This window comes from Mus caroli, unplaced genomic scaffold (assembly GCF_978045245.1).
Source record: "Mus caroli unplaced genomic scaffold, Mus_caroli_1 scaffold_1, whole genome shotgun sequence".
Taxonomy (NCBI): domain Eukaryota; kingdom Metazoa; phylum Chordata; class Mammalia; order Rodentia; family Muridae; genus Mus; species Mus caroli.
The window spans coordinates 140,551,207-140,575,925 of NW_028227256.1; the positions used below are offsets into that span (position 1 = coordinate 140,551,207).

The 24,719-nt window shown below is 39.2% G+C and overlaps 1 long non-coding RNA gene across 1 annotated transcript in view; it reads right to left on the minus strand.

Moving 5' to 3' along the window:
- Positions 1 to 11,874: 11,874 nt before the first annotated feature.
- The window catches only part of LOC115030088 (uncharacterized), a 159,486-nt gene continuing 146,641 nt past the window's right edge, over positions 11,875 to 24,719 (minus strand). Inside the window, exons 5-7 of the long non-coding RNA XR_003835708.2 lie at positions 20,494 to 20,589; positions 13,639 to 13,695; positions 11,875 to 12,303 (exon numbers count right to left, since the gene is read on the minus strand). This is a non-coding gene — a long non-coding RNA (uncharacterized LOC115030088). The remainder of the gene's footprint in view (positions 12,304 to 13,638; positions 13,696 to 20,493; positions 20,590 to 24,719) is intronic.

Below are 24,719 nucleotides of genomic sequence, written 5' to 3' on the forward strand. Positions count from 1 at the left end.
GAAGTGGGGGTACTATTCAGATTAAAACATCACCAAGATGGTACTTACATGCAGAACACAGCAGGCCTGACATGTTAAACTTTACTTTGCCTTTCAACTTTCTAATGGAGTAGTAACTCGTAGAGATGGATAGAACCATTTCAAAATATGTTTTGCTCTGTCTTCTATCTTAACAAATATTTTCTGTTTTAGCTTCTTTCTCTTAGCAAATGGTTTCACTAACTATAGTTCTTGAGTTATTCTACACCAATAAGTTAAACGGTGGACAAATGCAACTGGGTCATTAAAAATCTTATTTTCCTTTGATGATACTATGGTATCAACCCATGACTCTATAGATAGAATTATAATCAAATGTTTAACTGCTAAGCATCATAACCTATGATTCACATTTTATTTCCAAACATCAGTGGGTACCAGTAAGTAAAATGCTGATAACATATAAGCCATCACAGTTATACCAATGAGCATACAAACACTGAAGGAAACTCATAACCAGGCCATTTCTTCAGTGCTCTTCTGTGTAAAAAGAACTACAATCTTAATTGCTTTTGTTCTCCATAATACTAAAGCAAAGCTCTATAATACTCTGGAGGGCAAGAGAAGGGCACTTGTCTTTTCTTTTTTTTTTTCCAAAAATATCATTTGAAGCTCATTTTATTCCATGTGTCCTCTCCCGAAAGTTCTAAATTTGCAGAGAGCAGCCCATTTATTTAGGTGGTTTCCAACACATTTGAGAAGTCGGTGCATAAAGAAAAGCACTGGAAGGCTTTTAAAGTTTTAAGTCAAGCACTTTGCCTTTACCTCTGTTGGCTTCGAGCAGAATAGTAATGAGGCCATCTGAAGCGTATTCACTGGGGTCCAAGCACTGTAAAATGCATTTCCGGAAAGAGAAGTAACACAAACGGTGCTGCCTGCAGACCTGAATCATGTAGTCATTTCCACAAAATTTGCCTAACCCATCCCAACCTAAAGCTGAAGGCTTCAGGCTATTTCTCTGTTGCTCTGTTAAATGTCACCTTATACACTTGTTACTAGACAGCCCAGAGTGGCTTACAACCCAACCCAAATCCACTTCTTCTAAGGAATCAACAGTAATTTGTCATCTTCCATAACTTGACTCATTGCTCATAAAGAGTGTTGGCCTTTCCTCTTCTCCATGCAAACCTATACCCTGTAATAGAGGTCTCACCTGACTTTTATAAAAATAGCATACAGTGCTAATGAGCTATCCCAGTTGCTTCCAAATACCCAGTGACTAAATCATTACACTTCTGTTGCTACATAGTGCTAGGGATTGAACCTAGATCCCTCACAAATCAGTCAAGCACTGTACCAATAAGCTACAATCCTGGCACTAAACAGACATCTCAGAGTCTACTTCTCATCTATAAGCTAGTAACATAGCCCTGTGCTTCCAAGATTGTTCCATCAGAAGGACAGGTTTCTGGACAACGAATAGTTAAAAGACAAAGCCCGTGCAGAGGGCCTACGAAGCACAGCAGGTGGGGAATCTGCCACAGCTGTTCATCATTTTCCACTTAGCTCCTTCCTCTTAATCCTGAGAAACTCCCACACCTGTCTGATCTCATATTCCTATTTTCCAGTCTTCCTTTTCTTCCTTTCCTTGTCTCTTCTAGGATGTCACAGAGCAAGAAAAAGGAAGCAATATAGAATCAATTATGCTTCCTCTGCTTCCACACCAACCCCACCCAGTTTCAAATCATGATACTATCATTTTGTGAGACATTGTATACAAAACATGAGACAAGAACCACATAAAACAAAATAGAGTATACATGCATCTGGAGTCTATACACACCCTTAAATACAAAGCTACAGAACAAACTCAGTCCAAGATGAAAAGAATCCACTGTTTGCAGACTGAGATACTTACATGGAAAGCCAGAAACATGGCTCAGGGACACCATTTTTGTTTGTATTATACTTTGGATCTGTGCTACATGAAACAGAATAAAAGGTGTGTGGGTGTGGGAGTGTGCCCTATTTTGACTCAAATTCAATGTTATTCTACCTCTGAAATACAGTATCCTTAATGAAAAGCAGAGTCAAGAGAAGAGAAGAGAAGAGAAGAGAAGAGAAGAGAAGAGAAGAGAAGAGAAGAGAAGAGAAGGTTGATGAAGGATGTGAGGAACAGATGTAGAAGAGAGGGGTAAAGATATTTAACAGGAAAAACACTCAGAAAGACTAAAGAACAGAACAGATTAGGGAACAGTTTTGAGAAGTATAATTCTAGTAAACAAAGGAAAGAAAAATACAGAGATGAGGAAAACACTACTGGAGAAGTAAGGGGAAAGGGATGAAATGGGGAAAGGAGAGGAGAGAAGGGAAGGGGAAGGGGAAGAGGAAGAGGAAGGAGAGTGCAGCAAGAGAAGCCCAAGAAACAAACCAGGAGGGGATTATGTGTAACCAAGGGCACCTGAGGGGCTAAAAAGTTTACAGAGGGTTCATCAGCAAAGGGGGCCAGGTGAAAGAAAACAGGAGCAAAGATTAAAGAAATTAATATAAAAGCAGCGAGCCACAATTCTAATGTTTCAGACCAACAATTTGAAATGACATTAGCATAGTTAATTGGTTTAAAAAAAACACCTCAATACAGAAAAGCAATGAACTTTTGTAGGAGGAGAGAATTGGGTCAGGGGAAAGTTGAGGTGTCATTTGTAGAGGCTTTGGAGGGTTCAGAAAAAAATCTCTCACCATTTTTAAAGGCAATGACAGAAAATGGTCATCAAAAGTTGAAATAATCTGGTAAAGTGCTAGAGGATTTTTTAAAGCACTTATGAATCATTCCAACTTGCAGCAAAAAGATAAAAATGCTATGTCACTGCACACCAAAAGAATGAGCTTGTTAAATATTTATTGATAGAGTGAACTTACTTATTAATGCTGTAAGACAGCATCTTGGGTCATAAGACATTTGAAATTCTACAATTAAGTTGCAGTTAATTTTTTAAGTTAGTATATAAACAATGGATTTCATCATAACAGTTTCATATGTAAGTATCATTGCATCTTGCTCCAAGTCACCTTTTACTGTTCTTTCCCATCCTTTGCTGGGTCTATTCTTCCCCAAACCCCACTTCTGCTATCATTCCACCTACATATGTGTGTCTACTGTTAGATAAAGACTCCACTCACAAGCAAAACAAAAACCAAAAAAAAACAAAAAACAAAACAAAACAAAAAGCTTTTGTCTTTTCCATTTATCTTTTCCATTTATTTCCCACAGTCAGTCTTCTGCAGACGTTTAGACAGAAGTGCATATGCAGATTTGAAGTATTAGTGGGAGAATAGGATGCACAGACATGGCGTGCTTGCTTATTCGATGTCAATAAAGTTGTTGTCTTCACATAAAACTCAGGGACTAGATCCATGAGTCAGGAAGTAAGGAGTTAAAACAGGAATCTAAATAGAAAGGATGGAATCAGAAACAAAGAAACAAAAAAAAGTTAAAGTTGGAATACATGAGAATGGGCAGAAATAAATGCACACACATCTCTCACCACCTCTGACCTTAAAAAAAAACATGTCTTCCAAGAGCTGGTTTCCATTTCCACACAAGCAAATTCACCACTAGAAAGGCTAAAGGAGAACCCGAGGATGTCATGGTGGCAGAACGGAATCCTGTGGTACTAAGACCAACAAGAAGACAAGAAACTCTGCTAGCAAAGCATCTGACCAATCCTTGGAGTATAAAGCCAAAATGGGCATGGCTTCTGTCTTAGTCAGGGTTTCTATTCCTCCACAAACATCATGACCAAGAAGCAAGTTGAGGAGGAAAAGGTTTATTCAGCTTACCTTTCCACATTGCTCTTCATCACTGAAAGAAGTCAGGACTGGAACTCAAGCAGGTCAGCTCAGGGAGCAGGAGCTGATGCAGAGCCATGGAGTGATGTTCTTTACTGGCTTGCTCCTCCTGGCTTGCTCAGCCTGCTCTCTTACAGAAGCAAGACTACCAGCCCAGAGATGTCACCTCGCACAAGGGGACCTCCCAGCCCACCTTGATCACTAATTGAGGAAATGCCTTACAGCTGGATCTCGTGGAGGCATTTCCCCAACTGAAGCTCCTTTCTCTGTGATAACTCCAGCATGTGTCAGTTGACACAAAACTAGCCAGTACAGCTTCTCATCTCCCTCCCTAAATAGAATATATAAAGTTGGAGGAAATTTTAAGAAATGAAGCCCAGATGGGCCAAATTAGAAAAGTATGATCTCTTCCTTGAGTTTAAAGGACCGACTTTTCTGGAAGCTAGAGCTTATCCTTCCAGCACCCTTCCCCCATTGTTCCCTGCAACAGTTCACTGAAGCCAATGTGCAATGGGACTTACAAGGTCCCTTGTTGTCACAACAGCATCCTCTATGCCCATTTGTCACTCCTTCTGATTCTGTTAAACCTCCCAACTCACATGCTTCTCCAACATGCTCACTTGTTAAAATAAGACCACCCACAGTTAAATGCACCCCAGTACCTACAGCTGCAAGGCAGGAGCACACCTGAAATGACTACATGCTGTTTTCTGCCTTACTCTAAAGTTCATAGATTCCATCAAGTTCACTCAACTCAAGGGGTTCATGAGACAAAATTGTACTATGTTGCTCAGACTTGTTTCACACTCATGATCCCCTGCCTCAGTTTCCCAAGTGTTGGCTGGTGAGTGCTAGAACAGGCAGCCTTGAGTAAATTGTTAATACTCCCCAGAAGCCCTCCTTTATTTCCCTAGCTAATTCTAGAACATTCCTGGGTGTGCCATCACCCACTGCACTATTTCATGTGTTCTACTGAAATTTCAAACACATGCTCCCCATTTTCACACTTAGCTTGTGACCTTGCTACCTATTTACATCAGTGGTAGGTCCATCTCTGTATAACCAAGCACTAAAACAAGGAGCTTAAAGCAAAAACACAAACAAATAAAAACACAATGAAAACTGCCTTATTGTTAGAATAAGTCACTACTAAGTGACTTGATATGTCGAGATTACATTGTCCTCCTCAGATGGCTTCCCCCATGTGTAGGAGTCTCAACGGAAGCAGTCAAATAGCCATGGAGTTCTTCTGTGTGGTGTACAGCAGGATGCACAGCAACAGTGGAAGATTCGGGGCCTTTTAGAGCTGGCGATGGGAGCTCATACATCTCTTATACTGTGTTATATGGATAGCACACTTAAAAGGACTATGGAAATAGGCTCAGCCCCTTGGGGAGAGGATAATTTGTGACTATCTTTACAAACTAACCCAAGGTTTGATTATCCATAAATGAGCCAATGTAGCATCCATAGTAAGAGAGAAGAACCAAAAACCAAAGAAGATATTTTAACCAGTATGCTCATACAATCACAGCTCATAATTAGTTATCCAATATTCATGCTACAGTTTTAACCATCATACTGTATACTGTAGCTTTTTTGAGAAAGGATGACAGTATATAAAGGGCAAATTCAAGATGTAAAGACAACTTTATAAATAATAATAAAAAAAAGTTTGATTGGAAGGCAGTCTTGTTCATTCACTTAGGTATTTTTCTTGGCTGTTTCCAGTACAGCAGTGGCGTATGTTACACATACGCCAGGGTGTACTGAGGTACACAGGGTACTGAGGAGAGCCCAAAGCAGCAATTACAACCAAATTCAGTTTAGGAAATCAATGAGTTTATTGAGCTAGTTTATAGAGTATGCATAGTTATGGAGGTATATGTAGACACCACCACCACCACCACCACCACCACCATCACCACCACCACCACCATCACCACCACCAAACAGTCATACAACCAGAAAGTCTTGGCCTGAATGGATGCTACCTAACACGCAGGTGCATAGATGAGGTTCTATCTTCAGTTACCCTTCCATTCTCTGTGTAGTCTTGTACCCTAGAAGGCAATGTGAAGCTGGGTTGAACCACAAATTACATAGTTAACAAAGCCTAAAGTATTTCATGTCTGGCCTTATACAAAAAGAAAAAGAAAAAGTTTCCAACCAGCTTACCAGCTCTCCAGTAAATGACATTATTAAGTCTAACTCCAACAGACATACTGTCCGTTATTCAAATATTAAAAGATTGTGCAAAAGACCTGACTCCACAGGGCCAGAGGTTATATCTTCTGCTATCCGTGTTGTTAGGCATTACATTCATAGACATTGCCGAGTCCCACACATGAAATAGTTCCCACAGCAGAACAAACTCCCCTTTGCAGAGAACACAGTGCAAACAGCACTAGAAACTAAGCAATGTGGAAGACCTCTTTTACCTTCAATATAAAACTGTCTAACAATATTGAAGAGAGTGAAAACCTGAACACAGTTCTTAGGCATTATTGTACATCAGAGACATGGTGCAGAAAGTTTAAAGGATGACCCAGAAGCTGTATTTTTAGCAAGTACTACAATAATGTTGCATGGTGAGTTCATATTATATTTATGTGCAATCTTACTTTGAGAAACTCTGAACTAAATGGGCTAAGAAATAAAAAAAAAAAAAGTAAATAGGACTTAGTTAACCATGACTTTTCTTTCTTTACTTTCTGGAGAAAAAATACTCTATTCTCTGTATTTTAATATGTTAGTTATATATCTCATAATAACATACTCATTATTATATATTAATAATATATGATTCTTCAATTTTTATCCAGAAGTTGATGAAAAGCCATCCTTAAGCATTTTTGATTCAATTCCTAAAAATCACAGTATTTAACTTCTATTGCATAAACCCTTTCTGAGGAAATATGAACAAACATCTCTTTACTATGCACAGGGTACTGAGGAGAGCCCAAAGCAGCAATTACAACCAAATTCAGTTTAGGAAATCAATGAGTTTATTGAGCTAGTTTATAGAGTATGCATAGTTATGGAAGTATATGTAGACACCACCACCACCACCACCACCACCACCATCACCACCACCAAACAGTCATACAACCAGAAAGTCTTGGCCTGAATGGATGCTACCTAACACGCAGGTGCATAGATGAGGTTCTATCTTCAGTTACCCTTCCATTCTCTGTGTAGTCTTGTACCCTAGAAGGCCATGTGAAGCTGGGTTGAAGCATAAATATTTGGCAAAGATGCACAGAAGAAAACGGCTGAAATCTCAGATGAAAATCCACTGATTGTCCCTACTCCTTCCTTTTATTCAGGAATGTCAAAAGGCCTGAATCTGGGAGCCTTTTGAAGAAGACATGGCTGTTCTAACAAATGTGTAAATGTTTGTTATTCTTAGAGGGCAGCTATCCTTGTGCTTTTTCTGACAATATTGTGTGTGTTTTCTTTAAGAGTGTGTGTGTGGGTGGGTGGGTGATAACATGCATGATGAACCCTGCAAAGGCCAAAAATGGACATCAGATCTCCTGGAGCTGGAGTTAGAGATGTTGTGAGCTGCCCAGCAAAGATGCTGGGAACCAAAATGTGGTCCCCTGAAAAAGAGCAGCAAGTGCTCTTCACTGTTTTAGCCCCAGTCCTGTCATCGTTTTAAAATCATTCACATATTGAACATTACTGATGCCCTGGAAAACTTTTCTAGTTCTTCCTCTCCCTAGATTCTCCCTAGAACATTATATGCTGAAGTTTCACCTAAACAAATGTTAAGTATCTTGATATCAATACATATGTCTGCCTTGTATAGAGTTTAATAGTTTTATATATGTGTGTGTGTATAATGTCGATTCAAATTTTCAAAAACAATTCGGTGCTGCAGACAGTTAATTGAAATTAAAAGTCAAATATGACAAACCCAGTATGTGTGTGCTCTCAACGCAGCATGGAAATTGGGATGGGTTAGACTAACTGTTGTTTTTTGTATTTTCAAAGTTCCAGTCTGAATTTTTTTTTCTATCTACATTCATACAACGAGATCTTTAAAATGAATTTCAAGGTTCACAAGTAATTCTTAGGTAATAAACAATGGATACAAATCAATCAAAAAATATTGTATCCACCTTCATTAGCAACCTATGCAAAAACTAAGAAGAAGAATTTAAATTGACATGAATGGAGGAAATAGTGCCTTCTCCTTTTAAATCAATGAACACATTTAGGGTTCATTTCACTACCATTCCAATTCGATGTGACTCTATCACTTGGATATTGCTAGTGTAATCTAATGACAACTTGGGCTGTCAGCTCACTGGTGAGTAACTAAGACACCATACTGAATTTTTTCTATTGTCATAAATAATGTTCAAAGAGAAGTCTGTGGTAGTAAAGAATTTCCTGCAGTTCAGTCTAAAGCACAGATTCCCAGGGACCAGAAGTATTGTTTGTTTTCCATTATTTTCACTTACGTAGCACTTATTCATGAGATAACTTAAGTCTCATGAAAAGAAGAAGCACTGAACTGTCCCTAGATGAACCAAATCAACCAGATTTCAGGAGAAGCACAGAGGGAAGACAATGTCCCATATATTTAATAGGAAACCTGTATTCATTGCTTTTTGCATTGCTTCAGTGGGGTGCCTCATAGAACGAACAGAAATAGGGTTTTCTCTGGGCCACTGCATTAAGGCCACTCTGCCACAAAGAGGTATCACACCTGCAGCAGAAAGCAGAACATGAGTGCTGGGCCTCCACTTGCTTTCTCCTTTTTATCTTTTCTGAGACTGCACCACACGTAAGAGTGGGTTCTCATTCAAGCTAAACCTCTCAAAACACTCTTACTGATACACTCAAAGGTATGAGTCCTATGAGATTCTAAATCCTATCAAGTTGTTAATTAAACTTAATCATCACCTAAGCCCAAGACCACCCTTTGTATACCTGGTTGCTGTTTGTCTACTTGTGTACTCATATGCACAGATGCCACAAAAAAAAAAAAAACATAGTGATTTCCATCAAAGGCAACTATTAGCCTATGTACACATTAAGAAGAAAGTGGACAGTAGGCCCCAAGAAGAAGACACAGATTTTCCAGCAAAAAATTCCTGAATACATGTACTAGCAATGGCAGAATAAGGAATAGCACTCTCCTAAATATTCACATATTGTAATTTCACAAACACAAATTCTGGTTGGAGAAAACATTATAATTAAGTTGTTTAAAAAAATACATAGAACCAGGATTTAAGAGCAAATCTGATTTTATTTCGTCCTTTGTCTCGATTCAAATAAGTACAGTGGAACACATCTAATCCAAAACTCCAAAACAAAGACTATACATTACCCCAAATCGGTAACTTCAAGCATTGACCTAACTCCACAAGTATGAAACATACAACAGGCCTCTGTTTTATGTACAATGTTTTTGAATATTGGACAGAATTACTCTTAGGCTGTTTATAAAGTGATCAAGAAACATAAGTAAATTAAACTTAGGTCCCATCCCAAAATATGCAAAGTTCATTTTTTCAAAAAGCATGAAACTGTACTTATCATTTAGGATAAGAGAATATCAGCCAGAAACGGTGACTTCTACTTCTCAAAGACCTTAATCATTTATTGGTCTAAAATTGTTGCCAGCTTTTCAGTGCCCTCTTCTAACTCTTAATTATTTCTTCCCTCCTTCTTCCATCTCTTCCTCTCTCATTTTATAATGTTCCCTATTTAACCCTACTGGGCCTGACCTTCCTGCCCTGGCTCCCTGAGTGCTAGGATGGCAGACATGGGCATCACATCTGAATTTCTAAACTGTTCCTGGGAGGCGCCTACATAGGCTCTTTGGTGCTTAACAAATGACTCTTCTTTTCCTTTACTCCTTGTTCTCCATAATGACTCCTCAGTGGAGTTTTAATTTTGCATCTAAAGTGGAATTCTAGGCTGATGAACATAACATACTCTCAATGAAAACTGAGTAATGACAATTGACACTAACATGTGATCTTGGTACATTTTTACATATAGCTCCTAAGCAAACTAATGTGTCTGTCCATGTATAGGCTGATGATGGAGACAGCTATGGACTAACAGTTCTTCATAGAATGAAGGACCATGTCCATTTACCTGACTAAGAGGTTTCCTAGGTCCTAGGACTTACAATAAAAATCAAACTGTTCCCACAATACCAAGTTCACTGCAATTGTATGGATGTCTTCCTAAAACTAATGTGGCATTGAAACATAGAGCTTTTTTTAGTTGATTAGGCCACAAGAGCCCCACACCTTTGAACAGGACATTTACAAGTAGTTTTTCTTTGCTCTTCTGCCCTTGTGATAATATAAAGAATAGTATTCCTCACCTCTGGAAGATTTGATGATAAAGTAAACATATTCAGTACATATGACTATGCCTCAGCTTTAGACTTATCAGCTTTCAGAACCATACCGAATGAAATTCTGTTCTTTACAATTACCAAGTCTCAGATACTCTGCTATAGCAGCACAAAACAGACTACAAGTACCTATTCTATTTCCTCTAAAATAATTCTATTGATAGTCTCTCAGGGTAGACGTCCACATGCAAGAAAACTATATGTTGCTTTATTCATACCAACTCATATTCACACCAGGCTAGCTAGTTTTATACCAAATTAATAGAAGCTATAGCCATCTGAGAGGAGGAAACTACAATTGAGAAAGTGTCTCTATAAAACTGGGCTGCAGGCAAGACTGCTGGACATTTTCTTAATTAATGATCAATAAGAAGGGTCCAGCCCATGGTAGATGGTGCAATTCCTGGACTGATAGTCTTAGGTTCTATAAAAAAGCAGACTGAGCAAAGCAAGAGGAGGAGCAAGCCAGTAAGCAGCACTCCTCCATGGCCTCTGCATCAGTCCCTGCCTCTAGGTTCCTGCCCTGTTGGAGTTCCTGTCCTCACTTCCTTTGATGATGAACTGTGATGTGGAAGGACAACTCAAATAAACCCTTTCCTTCCCAAGTTTGGTCACAGCTTGTTTCATCACAGCAATAACTCTAAGACACAAGCATAATAAGCACAGGCAAATGTTGAAGAGGGGATGGTTTTGACCTAATGAAATCTCATCTTAATCATGAGGCTTCTATACAATTACAAGGAGCAGCAAGGTTCCCTCTCATGATCTCTCACCATCTTGGGTTGATTGGGGATTTGACTTATTCAAATATTTAACATTTGCATTATATAAACCTCTTCCAAACTGTGTTTACTAGCAACACAACTCTGTACTCATTTGCTTCCTCCTAGATAAGGAGCAAATGAGACTTAGAGCTCCCTCTCACAAATGTGTACTTATTTGTACTTGAAGATAAACTACAAACTGAAGCACTGTTTGTAATTTTATATGTAAGAATCTCATCAAGACTCGCTCCATAAGAAGCTACCCTTGCATCTTTGAAATAACCTAGTAATCTAGGTGTAGTATGATGTGCGATGCTATAACAGAATATCTGAAGCTAGGTAATTGTAAAGGACAAAATTTCATTCCTTATGGTCCTAAAAACTGATTTAAGTCTAAAGCCAAATAATCTAGGTTCACTTTCTAGAAATTGTTTTCACAAACTATATACCAATGAAAAGTGGAAGTTGGAGACTTCTAGACTAAAGCAGTAGGCAACAGCAGTACAATTGTCCTTGAAACACATTCTCAGAGAAGTACCTAAAGGCATTGAAAACTTAAGGTATTTATAGACTGAAATTGCCAACAACATGAAAACACAAATTATATGACATTTAGCAAAACAAGAATATATCTATGTATATTGAAAAATATTATATAACATAGTTTGTGCACTGGAATTACCAACTGACAGTAATAACCTTTTTTTTTTGATCCTTTAAATTTTATTAATTCAGAAAAATGTGAAAGAGGATTTTCTTTTTTTAATTTTTTTAAACTTTTTATTTTTACTTATTAACTTTATATCCTGCTCACTGCCTCCCTCCCAGTCACCCCCTCCCACAATCCTTTCCCCCTCCCCATCCCTTTCTCCTCTGAGAGGGTGGGTCTCACCCATCCTAGCACTTCAAGTCTCTGAGATGCTAGGTGATTGCTCTCTCACTGAGGCCAGACAAGGCAGCCCAGCTAGAACAACACATACCAAGTACAGGCAACAGCTTTTAGAATAGCCCCCATTCCACATACAGGACCCACATAAAGACCAAGATGCACACCTGCTACATATGTGTGAGAAGGCCTAGGTTCAGCCCATATATGTTCTTTGGTTGGTGGTTCAAGCTCTGACAGCTCCAAGGGTCCAGGTTAGTTGACTCTATTGATCTTCCTGTGGAGTTCCTATCCCCTTAGGCATTGCAATCCTTCTTCCTGTTCTCCTGGAAGAGTCACCAAGCTCCAACCACTGTTTAGCTGTGGGTGTCTGCATCTGTCTGAGTCAGTAGGTGGGTGGAGCCTCTCAGAGGACAGCCATGTTAGACTTGACTCTGCAAGCATAATAGAGTATCATTAATAGTGTCAGAGATTGGTGCTTATGCCTGGGATAGGTCACAAATTGGGCCAGTTATTGGTTGGCCTTTCCCTCAGTCTCTGCTACACTGACATTCCCTGCATTTCTTGCAGACAGGATAAATTTTGAGTGAGTTGGTGTTACTATAGCTTCACCAGAGTTCCTGCCTGGCCACAGGAGGTCACCTCCCAACGCTCCATATTCCCATTGCTGAGTCACAGCTAAGGACACCTCCAATGAATATTTGATGCATCTCTTATCCCAAGTCTCTGTCTCTTTATGGAGATACCCCCTACCTGCCCCACATCAGTTGCAGATTTCCATTCATTCTCATGGATACCTGGTCATCCCCCCTGCTCCTCCACTGACCCTGAAACTCCCCACTCCCCTCTCCCACCCAGTTTCCTCCCTCCATCTGCTTTCCATGACCATTCCATTCCCCATTCCAAGTGAGACTCAAGCATCTTTGCTTGTACCCTCCCTCCTTCCTGTCTAGCCTCCTCGGATCTGTGGAGTGTAGCATGGGCATCCTGTATTTTATGGCTAATATCCACTAAGTGAGTACATACAATGAGTGTCCTTTTGGGACTGGGTTACTTCACTTAGGATGACATTCTCAAGTTCCATCCATTTGCCTGCAAATTTCATGATGTCTTTTTCATAGCTGAATATTATTCCAGTATATAGATGTACCACATTTTCTTTATTCAGTCCTCAGTTGAGGGACATCTAGGTTGTTTCCAGTTTCTGGCTATTACAAATAAAGCTGCTGTGAACATTGTTGAGCAAGTGTCTTTGTGAGATGGTGAAGCATTTTTCAGGTATTTCCAGGAGGGGTATAGCTAGGTCTTAAGGTAGAACTATTCCCAGTGTTCTGGGAAACCACTAAATTGATTTCCAAAGAGGCTGTACAAGTTTTCACTCCCACCAGAAATGGAGGAGTGTTCCTCTTGCTCCACATTCTTGACAGCATGTGCTATCACTTGAGTTTTAAATCTTAGCCATTCTGACCAGTGTAAGATGGAATCTCAGGGTTGTTTTGATTTGCATTTCCCTGATAACTAAGGACTTTGAACATGGCTTTAAGTGCTTCTTGGCCATTCAAGAATCCTCTGTTGAGAATTCTCTGTTTAGCCCTGTGCCCGAATGACCAATTTAAATAATAAAATATCTATACATATTCTACTGTAATTTTTAAAGATTGCATATTCCATGAACCTGCTTAGGCATGTGAGGCTCTCTTACCCACGTCTGACACTAGTTGGAAAGAAATTGAAAAAGGAAAGAAAAAAAAAAACAATGAAGAATTTACCAATATATGATTGTTCATAACAATCTTGAATCTTGACAATCCCAGGTCTTCTGGATTCTGGGTGGAAAAGAGCAGAAAAGGTAGGAAGGCAAATTCACTGGCAGAGAGGAGCTGAAGAATGCATAGAAAATGGTTTGCAGGCCATTTTCTCAATCACATGGTGCTTCCTCCTTTTCTTTACACACAAACCACCTCTTCCTCCCATAAAATACCTTTCACTACAAGAGCTACAAAGACTCTCCTCCTTTTGATTTTATTTTTTTCCTCTGGAGCCAACCTTAACAGTAAATAGCCAAGAAAGTAGATTAAAACAAAAGTATAACTTTTGTATATCTAGAATTACTCCCTCATTTTGTGAAAATTTAGTCATAGTAAACTAAATTTTCCTCACTATATACTGTGTTATTATTTTTTTAGATGCCCAGTGAGTAATTGGGTTTTTAATTAAACAATAAACTCCTGAAAATTAAATGTAAATGCTTAACTTTAAAATTAATGAAGAGGGGACAAAGGATAAATGATGTCAAGAATTCCTTTTATTCTTGACAAAAGGAACTCTTCCCTGCTTTTAATAAGTAGTTTGCATTGCTCCCTATTCTGTTCTCAGAATTTAAAGCAATGAGGATAGAAGAAGATTCAGTCCCATGGGGAAGTCAGAGTCCCAGTTGGCCATCTCTTGTCACCAAATGAAGCTTCCAGTACCAGGATTCTGTTATATCTTAATTAAGTTGTATATCAAAGGGGTCCTATGGAAATCCCCAAACAGCCCATGATGTTTTCAAGACTATAGCTTGCTTTCCACAAACCTATGGCAAGATTCCATTGCTGAAGCCAACACCTACACAACTCATTAAGAAATGTCAAAACCATCAGCCCTTTGTGCTGCTGTCTTTGGGTATGGGAAAGTACTCATGCCAAAAGAGGAATGTAAACACAAAACCTTTGATCTACAATAATGTCCTGCCTAAAAAATATGCTAGGGCAATAATGACACAAAGCTTGGGGAAGTAACCAACCAATGTCTGGTTTGACTTAAAGCTCCCTCCAGGAGATGGAGCCCTTGCCTGAAACTGTTTGAGTGGCCAAGAACGAAAATTAGCCCAGAAACCAGTAAAACCAAAAACTACTGGTCATAATAATAATAATAATAATAATAATAATAATAAGTTGTGATAAAAATGCCTTTTAATGATATTCTGCTATACTCATAGACCAGTGCCTTGCTGGAGCACTGTCACAGAAGATTTCTCCTGCAATAGATGGGAACAAATATAAAGACATTATACAGAGGGAGGGACCTTGGAACACTCAGACATTAATGGATGTCTCTATCAAATCTTCCCCCTTAGGGCCCAGCGAACCCCAGGAAAGAGTAGGAAAAAAAAAAAGAAGAAGAAGAAGAAGAATATCACATCCAGAGGGGATGAAAAACACTAAGAAAACAAGGCCCACTAAATCACATGATAAAAGCTTACATGAATTCAGAGGGATTGAAGCAAAAAGCACAGGTCCTGCGCAGATGTCTGCTCCAGGTCCTCTGTGTATATTACTATGGAGAGGAACTGGGAGGAATCAAGGGAGGGGAAAGCATAATCAGGATACATTATATAAGGGAAAAAAATCTATTTTCAATAAAATGAAAAAAAAAAGTCTCTTCCGGTTAGGGAACTAGTCATCATTTGCACATGCATGTTGCTGTCCACATGCTGGGTACCTTAAAGATGCTTTTCATTTGTCAATGAAAGTGAGTAAGTACCTCCGTAAGGGCCTGGCCCAGAGGGAAGGTATCTCCACTTATCAGGAAAAGCTTAACCAATGCAAGTGATTTGACCAATTATATACATATGTGTATGTATACATACATAAACTAGGCTTTTAATAAAGCTGTTTCAGTTCCCAGTGATATGTCTTTAAACACTCTTAGCTTGCTAAGGAAAAAAACTGTCTATTTACAAATATGATATCAAATTAACAGTCAAATTTAGTGAATACTTGAGCAATATAAAGCTACACACAACATTGTAAACAAATCCTCAATTTTTTAAACACATTCTACATTAAAGAAAGGCAGATCAAATATATTATTATATTATTTTATTTACAATAACAAATATAGGACCATGTTACATAATATATTTCAATACACATTGATATGCTCTTATTTGTGCTATACAGTAAATATACTCCATATTGAATACTTATTTGAAAATTACAAATACTTGTTACATTTGTATTATGTAAACTTCAAAACGGAAGAAAGTATATCAATGTAGCTAGAATTCAGTTCTTTGAAAATGAGGGATAGTAACTGGAAAGAAAAAAATAGTGAGGGGAATAGTTCTCTAAGTCAAGAATTTATTATCATGCAAGTATAAGGACTGGAGCTCTAGCCCCAGCACCTAAAAAAAAAAAAAAAAAAAAAAAAAAAAAAAAAAAAAAAAAGAAAGAAAGAAAGAGTGTAGTATGTAGTGGTGGAGACAGGAGGGAGAAACAGATGGATCTTTCTAGCTCACTAGTCAACCAATCTAGCAGAATCAGGGAACTGCAAGTTAATAAGAGAACTTGTCTCAAAGACCAAGATGGACAACTGAAGAACGATAGCCAAGGTTGACATCTCTCACTCTCTCTCTCTCTCTCTCTCTCTCTCTCTCTCTCTCTCTCTCACACACACACACACACACACACACACACACACACTGGCTTCCTCTTTCTCCCTTCTTCCTTCCCTCACTTTCTCTCTTACTCTCTCACCACACACACATACACACGTACTTGAGAAGCTGTTGAGTCTGTTTTTTCTCACCCTGAGTGTCACTAATGTGGCATGGTAATTTGTGACAATGAATCAAACTCTGAACTATGACACGTGCCAATATTTGCATGTTTTTATTCCAGTAGACAGTTTTGAAGACAAGAGATGCTATAGTTGCCTACATGCCTGTGACTTCTCCCCTGCCACTCACAATTTTCAAAAAGATAAAAGGGAAAGAAGTTATTTGTAGTTCCCTGTATTTAATAATGCTTTGAATATTCAGCCTCCATTTTCTTTGGGGTAAATGATTAGAAATGAACTTTAAGGATGATGAGAAACCCGAACAGCCCATAATTAAGGAACTTGTTAATGAATAAAAAACCTTCTCCCTGAACATCTAGACAGACCCACCACTCCCCCAACACTGCACATAGACTCCCTCACAAGCACTCTAGCAGCATCACTAGAATACAGTGGAAGGGAAGTAGTGTTTCAGCCTCCCTTTAGAGTGGATGTGAAAAAGAAAACCAAAAGCTTTACCAAAAAGATGTAAGAACAATAATATTTAATTTCATGGCTCTAAAACCCTCAGAACATGAGTTACAAACAAGATATATCTTTCTCTAAACTGCCGTCTGGACCTTTTGAGCCAGAGACAATGAATAAAGAAAAAAATAAGGAAGAAAACACACCACATTTTCAAAGACTGTTTCTACTGGAAATCCAGTTTCGACAACTCTGTCACCTGCTTTATATCATTAAACTGAAGGAGACTATGAATAGGAAGGGGTGGTAAAGAGACTCTGCTAATAAAATATTTAAGAACATCAGGAAAAGCCATGCCAGGCTTTTAGTTTACCCAGGAAAAGCATCTTCTAAAGTATCAGTCAAATATGATTTACTGTATTAATAAAATCACCTTCCGATTACGAAGGTGGCTCACATACATAAAAGGCAGAGAGATGCCTATTTTTAAAATCTGGACGTAAAGGACAGAGTATTCTGGAGGAAAGACAATGTCAAGGCTCTTGCTCTTTGCAGCTGCAGAACTGACTTTGACCTCATCATTCACAGGTGAATGGTATGAGTCTCTGTCTCTGAAAATATCCTGGAGCCACACACTAGCGGGGCGGGAGCGCTCCTGTAATCTTACATAAGATTTAGTATGCCTTGGAACAAACAAGAATGACTATATAGCTAACGTCTGAAGAGCACCTCCCGGGCAATTATTATTGCTCCAGGAGATGAGTGATTGATTGCACGGGTTGGGGTTTACCATCTTTCAAATCTGCATTTTCCTCTAGAACACTGGAATAATGATGGTCCCAGAGAGTCATGAAGATTACCCAATCTATCAGCATTTTTCTCTGTGTTTGACTTTCATTCCTCTGCATGTGATTGCTTCTGAAATAATGGTCGTGGAATTGAAAGTGTTCTTTAGATTCCCCAGTGATTTTCATTTGTAATAGATAAGCAAATGCATTTTTTTCCTATTACACTAACCAGAGAAAGACACCACCACATAGAAAACCCTATAAATAGCAGGGACAGGAGTCCACTCCGGACACTAGCCCCTCCAGAGGAAAGAGAAATAAAGGATTCAGAACAATGAAGCAAGCAGACTGATTTCATCCACAGATGCCTGCAGAATGTGTGGATAATATCCCTGCCAGCATGAAAAGTTTATTTCTGACTTAGTTTAGGCCTATATTTTACACGGAAGTGCAGGAGTCTAACACAACGCTGCAAGGTCAGTCTGTGCTACTCCAAAGGCTGTGAGACCCTTCCATTGTCAACCGTTTATGTATCCAAGTGTCCACTTGGACCAGTTTCTCTACATGCAAAGTCTCTCCCTACCCTGGCCTTGGCCTCACCCACATATTAGTCTGGTTTTTGAACAATGAGAAGTTGTTTTCTTAATGGCATTTGCTGTTTATCGCTGACTGCGGAGGGGTCTGCGGAGGAGCATTCCTAAGAATTTTTCGAGAAAATGTGAGCTGTCAGCCTGACTGACCCTTCATCTCATCTATTTTTGCTTTTGTTTCCGATTATAACTGGGAAAATAACAGGAACAGAAAGTATTTTAAAAGCCCAACTTTAGGCTTGTTTCACTCCATAATTTGTTACTTTCTTTTTCTGGCAAGAAGAACTTAATTATGTAAAGTAGCGACAGCTCAACCAGATTCTTCACTGATCCACACCACAGATAAGCAATTCTGAGAACTTAAATATGCAGTGAAGACACTACTAATCACTACGCCAGGAGCAACCTGAAAGAAAGATTCTCCTGCACATTGTGAATGTGTCCATCGTTTGAACAGCTTTGCAAATACTTTAAATTAAAATAAAAAAATAGAGCCTTTGGGGAAAATAACTCTTTCATACATTATAATATATAAAGCCATGATAATAAAGGTGTTACAATACTCTGAAATTAAGACAGAGGCTAGTCCTTATAATTGCAGAAAAAGAAAAACACACATTCTAATACATAGGATGAAATCTACAAATTTAATCAGTTCACTGAAAACTGTCTAAAGGCAATGCACCATTCTATAGATCCAGCAATTCGTCCTGAGTGTTTCTAACTAGTATCAGAAATTCTATCTCCCATTTGGGGGAAGAATCTGGCCAACAACCTCAGGATGGGAGCCTGCACACATACTACCTTATTTTATCACATTGTATTGGACCATAAATTATGATTAGAAAATCTTCTTAACCTCGGAATTCAACCTGTTCTGTTTGGATAATTTCATAGTTTTTAGAAAATGCACTAATACACACATGTAAAGCAAAAGAATAAAACTTAAAGGCCAGTGAAAGTATAAGTAAAAGTGTAATAACATAAAACAGGAATGAGATATCGAAATTTTTGATTTGAGCAGTAGCATAATACATTTTACAATTTTAGATGGCATTTGGTACATGGAGGAATAACTCATCATGTATTTATAGCACATGTGAAAGACCTTCTGTGTGTGTGTGTGTGTGTGTGTGTGACTGTGTCCATAACTGTGTGTCTGTGTGTGTATTTGTGTCTGTGTGTGTGTGTGTCTGTATGTGTCTGTGTGTGTATCTGTTGTATCTGTGTGTATGTTTCTGTGTATGTTTGCATGTGTGTGTGCCTGTATATGTGTCTGTGTGTTTGTGTCTGTTTCTGTGTGTATCTGTGTTTCTGTTTCTGTGTGTGTGTGTGTGTATGTATCAGTGTTTATGTGTCTGTATCTGTGTGCTTCTATGTATGTATATGTGTGTGTGTGTGTGTGTGTGTATCTGTGTTTAGGTATCTGTGTCTGTGTCTATGTGTGAGTGTTTGTGTGCCTGTATATCTGTGTGTCTGTCTGTGTATGTGTCTGCCTGTGTGTGTGTCTGTGTCTCTATGTGTGTCTTTGTGTCTCTGGGTGTCTGGGTGTCTATGGGTATATGTCCCATACATGTCACATATGGGTATGTGTCCAAGTGTGAGTTTCTGGGTTTGTGTGTGAATGTCTGTGTGTCTGTATGTCTGTATGTCTGTGTGTCTGTCTATGTATGTGTCTGCCTGTGTGTGTGTGTGTCTGTGTCTCTATGTGTGTCTGTGTGTGTCTGTGTCTGAGTGTCTATGGGTATATGTCCCATACATGTCACATATGGGTATGTGTCCAAGTGTGAGTTTCTGGGTCTGTGTGTAAGTGTCTGTGTATCTGTATATCTGTGTGTCTGTCTGTGTATGTGTCTGCCTGTACGTGTGTCTGTGTGTGTCTGTGTCTGAGTGTCTATGGGTATATGTCCCATACATGTCACATATGGGTATGTGTCCAAGTGTGAGTTTCTGGGTCTGTGTGTAAGTGTCTGTGTATCTGTATATCTGTGTGTCTGTCTGTGTATGTGTCTGCCTGTACGTGTGTCTGTGTGTGTCTGTGTCTGTGTGTCTATGCATGTATGTCCCATACATGTCACATATGGGTATGTGTCTGAGTGTGAGTGTCTGGGTCTGTGTGTGTGCTGCTCAGGACAAAAGCAAGCTCTTGTCTATGAGAAGCCTGTGCTCTACCTCTCAGCTATACCCCTATCTACTCCATGAATTCTTGGCTTACATTGCATTTTCTATGATAACTCACCATGTTTTCTGAGCCCATGTTTCCACAATAAACATTGTGCTCTTCTTTTCTTTCTTCTCTTTCACTCTTTACATCAGTCTTCCTCCCACTGCAGTTCTGCATTGAAGCAAACATAGAATTCACTTTCTACAGCACAAGTAATTAATTGTAATGAAAGTTTGGGGACACCAAAAAGTTTTGCATCCAGAAAGAAAAATAAATGAGAAGAAGAAAAAGAAGAAGAAGAAGAAGAAGAAGAAGAAGAAGAAGAAGAAGAAGAAGAAGAAGAAGAAGAAGAAGAAGAAGAAGAAGAAAAAGAAGAAGAAGAAGGAATTCATCTCCCTGAGTCATAGATGCCCTTGTGTATAAAGAACATTGACAAAGAGCAGCCCTTCTCCACTGACTTTCTCCCCTTTTTTACTGGGTGCTTTGCTTCCCAGCTCTCATAATGTGTTCTGCAAATTGTTATGCAAATGATTTCATCTCCCCCCTACAGACTTAGACAATGAGATTCCCTTCCCACATGTAAGGAAATGTGTTTATTTGTTTTGAGACTGACTCTCACTACATCACCCTAGATGGCCTAGAACTTGCTATGTAGACCAGGTTGGCACCTAATTCACAGAGATCCACCTTCTTCTGCTCCAAAGTGTTGTGATTAAACACATGCCAACTATAAGGACATTGATGAGATATTTTTTTTTCTTGTGAAACCCAGTCCTTTTACAAAGATGAATCCTAGTGTTTGCTCTTAAGGTGATTGTTCCATCTCATACTCATTTGGCCTTAACAGTACCGTGTTTTAGGAGAGACATATTGTTACACCATTACGTAGACAGAAGGTAAACAATATTCAGAGAGATGAAGCAGCTACAGCATTTTGTGACTTAATAGAGGCAAGACGGTGACCCAGGTCACCTCACTTCCTCCTAAGCCGCCATCTGCTTCTCTATCGATTGTTCTTCTCTCCTTCAACTAAAGAACACAATGCCTCAGGAAGCACAGGACATGTGTCACATGGTTCCGTAGCACTCTAGACTGTGGGACTATATGTTAATCAGTTTCTTCTTCTTTCTAAGAGAGAGCCATCCATTTCCCCAACACCTTCAATGTAGCCAAAGGAATGTAAACAAACTGATGTCTACTGTTTCCCAAGGGACTTGTAGAAGCTTAGAAGCTTTCAAACCACACACATGGCACTCATGAAACTCCACCTCTGCTGTCATCAAACAAGTAAGTATAGTGACCACTAAAGGTATGTAGAAAAGACAATGTAGCCTTCTATACAAGGATCTGGGCATCTGAAGTACTACTTGAAGGAAAGCCACAGTTGGTCCACAACACCTAATATGTTGCAGGTATGCCAGGCTGGTCTGTAATTCCAGCTCTCAAGACACATAGGCAGGAGGATAGACAGTTCAAAGTCATCCTGGGATACCCCATCTCAAAATTCAATAAGTGAATAAAATTATAAGTTTTTGTTGAGGTGTCCGATATGTGTAAGCCACCTGAGGATAGGTGTTCGTCCTAATTGCTAGAGTCATCTTTACCCAGGCATGCAACTACTGAGTTGTCATCATTTCTAGGCTTCTAAAGAGGAAAGGTAAGATGCATGGAAGTGAAGCTACCCCCTCCAAACCTATGTACCCAATTACTGAAGAAATAAACCATAGAAATTTTCCCTAGGTTCTAGCTTAAGAGAAAAAGTCATGAATGAGATCTGGCTTGTTCCTTAATGGGAAGAGGAGACAGAGAGCAAATAAAAAGACAGGTCTAGGTTCTAGGAAAAGGAAGAGTAGAGGCCACAAGATGAATCCCATGGCATAGCTCATGGAACTCCGCATCTTGTGATTTGATGTGTGTACGGGGGATAGATGAGGATAGGGGAAGGCAGTCCTTTAAAGTTAAATATTGAGCATCTGGGGCCATTATGGGCAATTAGAATTATTGGGAAAGGGTCATTCATCTATCAAGGCCTTCACTAAACTGCTCTGGTTTCTTAAGTAGCATAGTGAAGCCTAGGATTCTTGTCCCAACTGTGGAATACAGGATGCTTTCCTATCAGCTAAGTTTCAACACTTTTCGCCTCAAAGGTCCTTTCGTATAAATATCATTTCCTTCTCTCATATTTCACGCTCTGAGGCATCTAGAGGTTAAGCATACTGAACTTGGCTGCACAGTCAATGTTTTAAGAGTTCTGACAGCTTTATTGACTAGATTTCCACGATAATCAGAGATTCATTTGTCCATGAGAAACTACAGGTAGTGAAAATAATCCCCAAATCCTCCATTTTTCATGAAAGGATGTGCACAGCGCTGAAAGAAGTGAGAAATGGAAAGGTTTGGGGCCGAAGGGATGCTCGCAGACTGCTATTGATCCTGACACAGCGTATTGATTGACCATGGAACTCTGCTCACTGTAATGTCTAGCCAAAAGAAAAAGTGTGGCAGCAGATAAAAGATCTCAGCAATGTCGCCAGCTATGATCACACGTTTCCAGAAGGGATGGGAACAGCCAGTGAAGCATCTTTAGTATTGGATCCTGCAGGTGTATTGTCAAGGGTTTATCTCAGTAAGACTGGAGAGTACATCTCAGTCATGTGCAGTTCTAATGTCAAGGCTCCTTGTCTACATTCTCACTTCCATTTTTATGCACTTCCACGTGGACAGAGTTTTAAAGGTTTTGCTTTTAGAAAGCCCTTTAGTGTGTGAAAACTATGTTCCATCAGTCACTAAACAGATCTCAGATGGGAGCAGCAGCACGATACAGAGGCCCACAGAGCCCAGAGCCAACTCAGCTTCCATTTTAGCAGTGAAAGGCTATGTCTTTGAGAAAGTTAGATGCCTAATATGTACCTCATTTTCTTGAACTATATGATGAAGGTAATTAATAGTAACTGTATTGAGTAATCAAATGAGGGCTTTCTTGCTTGCTGGTGGTGGTGGTGGTGGTGGTGAACAGGGTCCAACTTACTCAGCCTGGTCTTAAACTTCCACCCTTCCTGCCTCACCCTCCAGAGAAGCTCAGCTTCCAGGCTTGCATCACCAGATTTAGTCAAGATTACAATTTTAAAGTGCCTGTTATCTAACAGGGGACATACCAGTGTTTGGTAAAATAGTATTTCAATGAAAGTTCATGCTGAGCAGCAGGATAAAACTTAAGAACATGCTAGACTTTGTTACTGTTGATATGTTTCCTGTTAGACAGCATCACAAGATAAAATGATTTGGGCTGCACCCTGCAATGAGCTGTGTGGTTTCTGAAAACTGAAAAGTAAAAAAGGTATTTACATACTATTCAAAAAGTCTTTACATCCCACTAATCTCAACTAAAACTGCCAAAATCAACACACACACACACACACCTGACTCATGTCTAAAACCAAAAAAGAAATCACAAACAATCCATCTCCTTTGTTAGAGAAATCTTTAACCTCCTCCGTTAGGTAACCTCTGCTGCTCAGCAGGCTCTCCCATCCATCAATTATTGAGTATTCAGGGAATGCCAACCAATTAACCTGAGCAAACAAGAATAAAAGGATAAACTCCCAATGGTGAAAGCCATATGATGCTCTCAAAATGCTTATGCTGTGTGTGAATTATCTTCATTGATTCTCATAGCCTCTTCCCTTACTTAGAAAGTAGCTATTGAGCATAGAGAGATGTCCCAGTAGTCAAGAGCACTTGATGCTCTTGTAGAGGACCCAGATTTGCTTATAAGCACCCATATCCTGGTTCACAACCACCTATAATGCCAATCCCAGGGAATCTGATTCATTCTTTGGGCCTTTGCCAACATCACGCATGCACATAATGTATACACATACATGCAAGCAAACATTCATCATACATGTAAAATAAAATAAAAATAATTGTTTTTAAAGTTGTCTGTATACATTTTTCTATAAAGCTAACTTTTTCTGAAGGGTATAAAAAGTAAACAGAGTTAAAAATGAGACCATTAAACTAATGATCAAAATTATGTACCTCAAGAAGAAAAAAAAAAAAAAGACAGGGAAAGATGTAGAATGACCACAGGTTAAAACAGAAACCATTTGTCTAAGTGGGGGCGGGGAATCAACATTCAAGGACAGCTGCACAATTTTTGAGACAAAGTGCGCAGGCACCATGCTGCCGTTGCCATGAGGACATGAGCTGAGAAACAAAATGAGGACACGTACAAATAAATTGGAGTTTAGAGGCAAGTCGAGAAGCATCTAAAGAATGGGAAAAGTGAAGGAACTTAC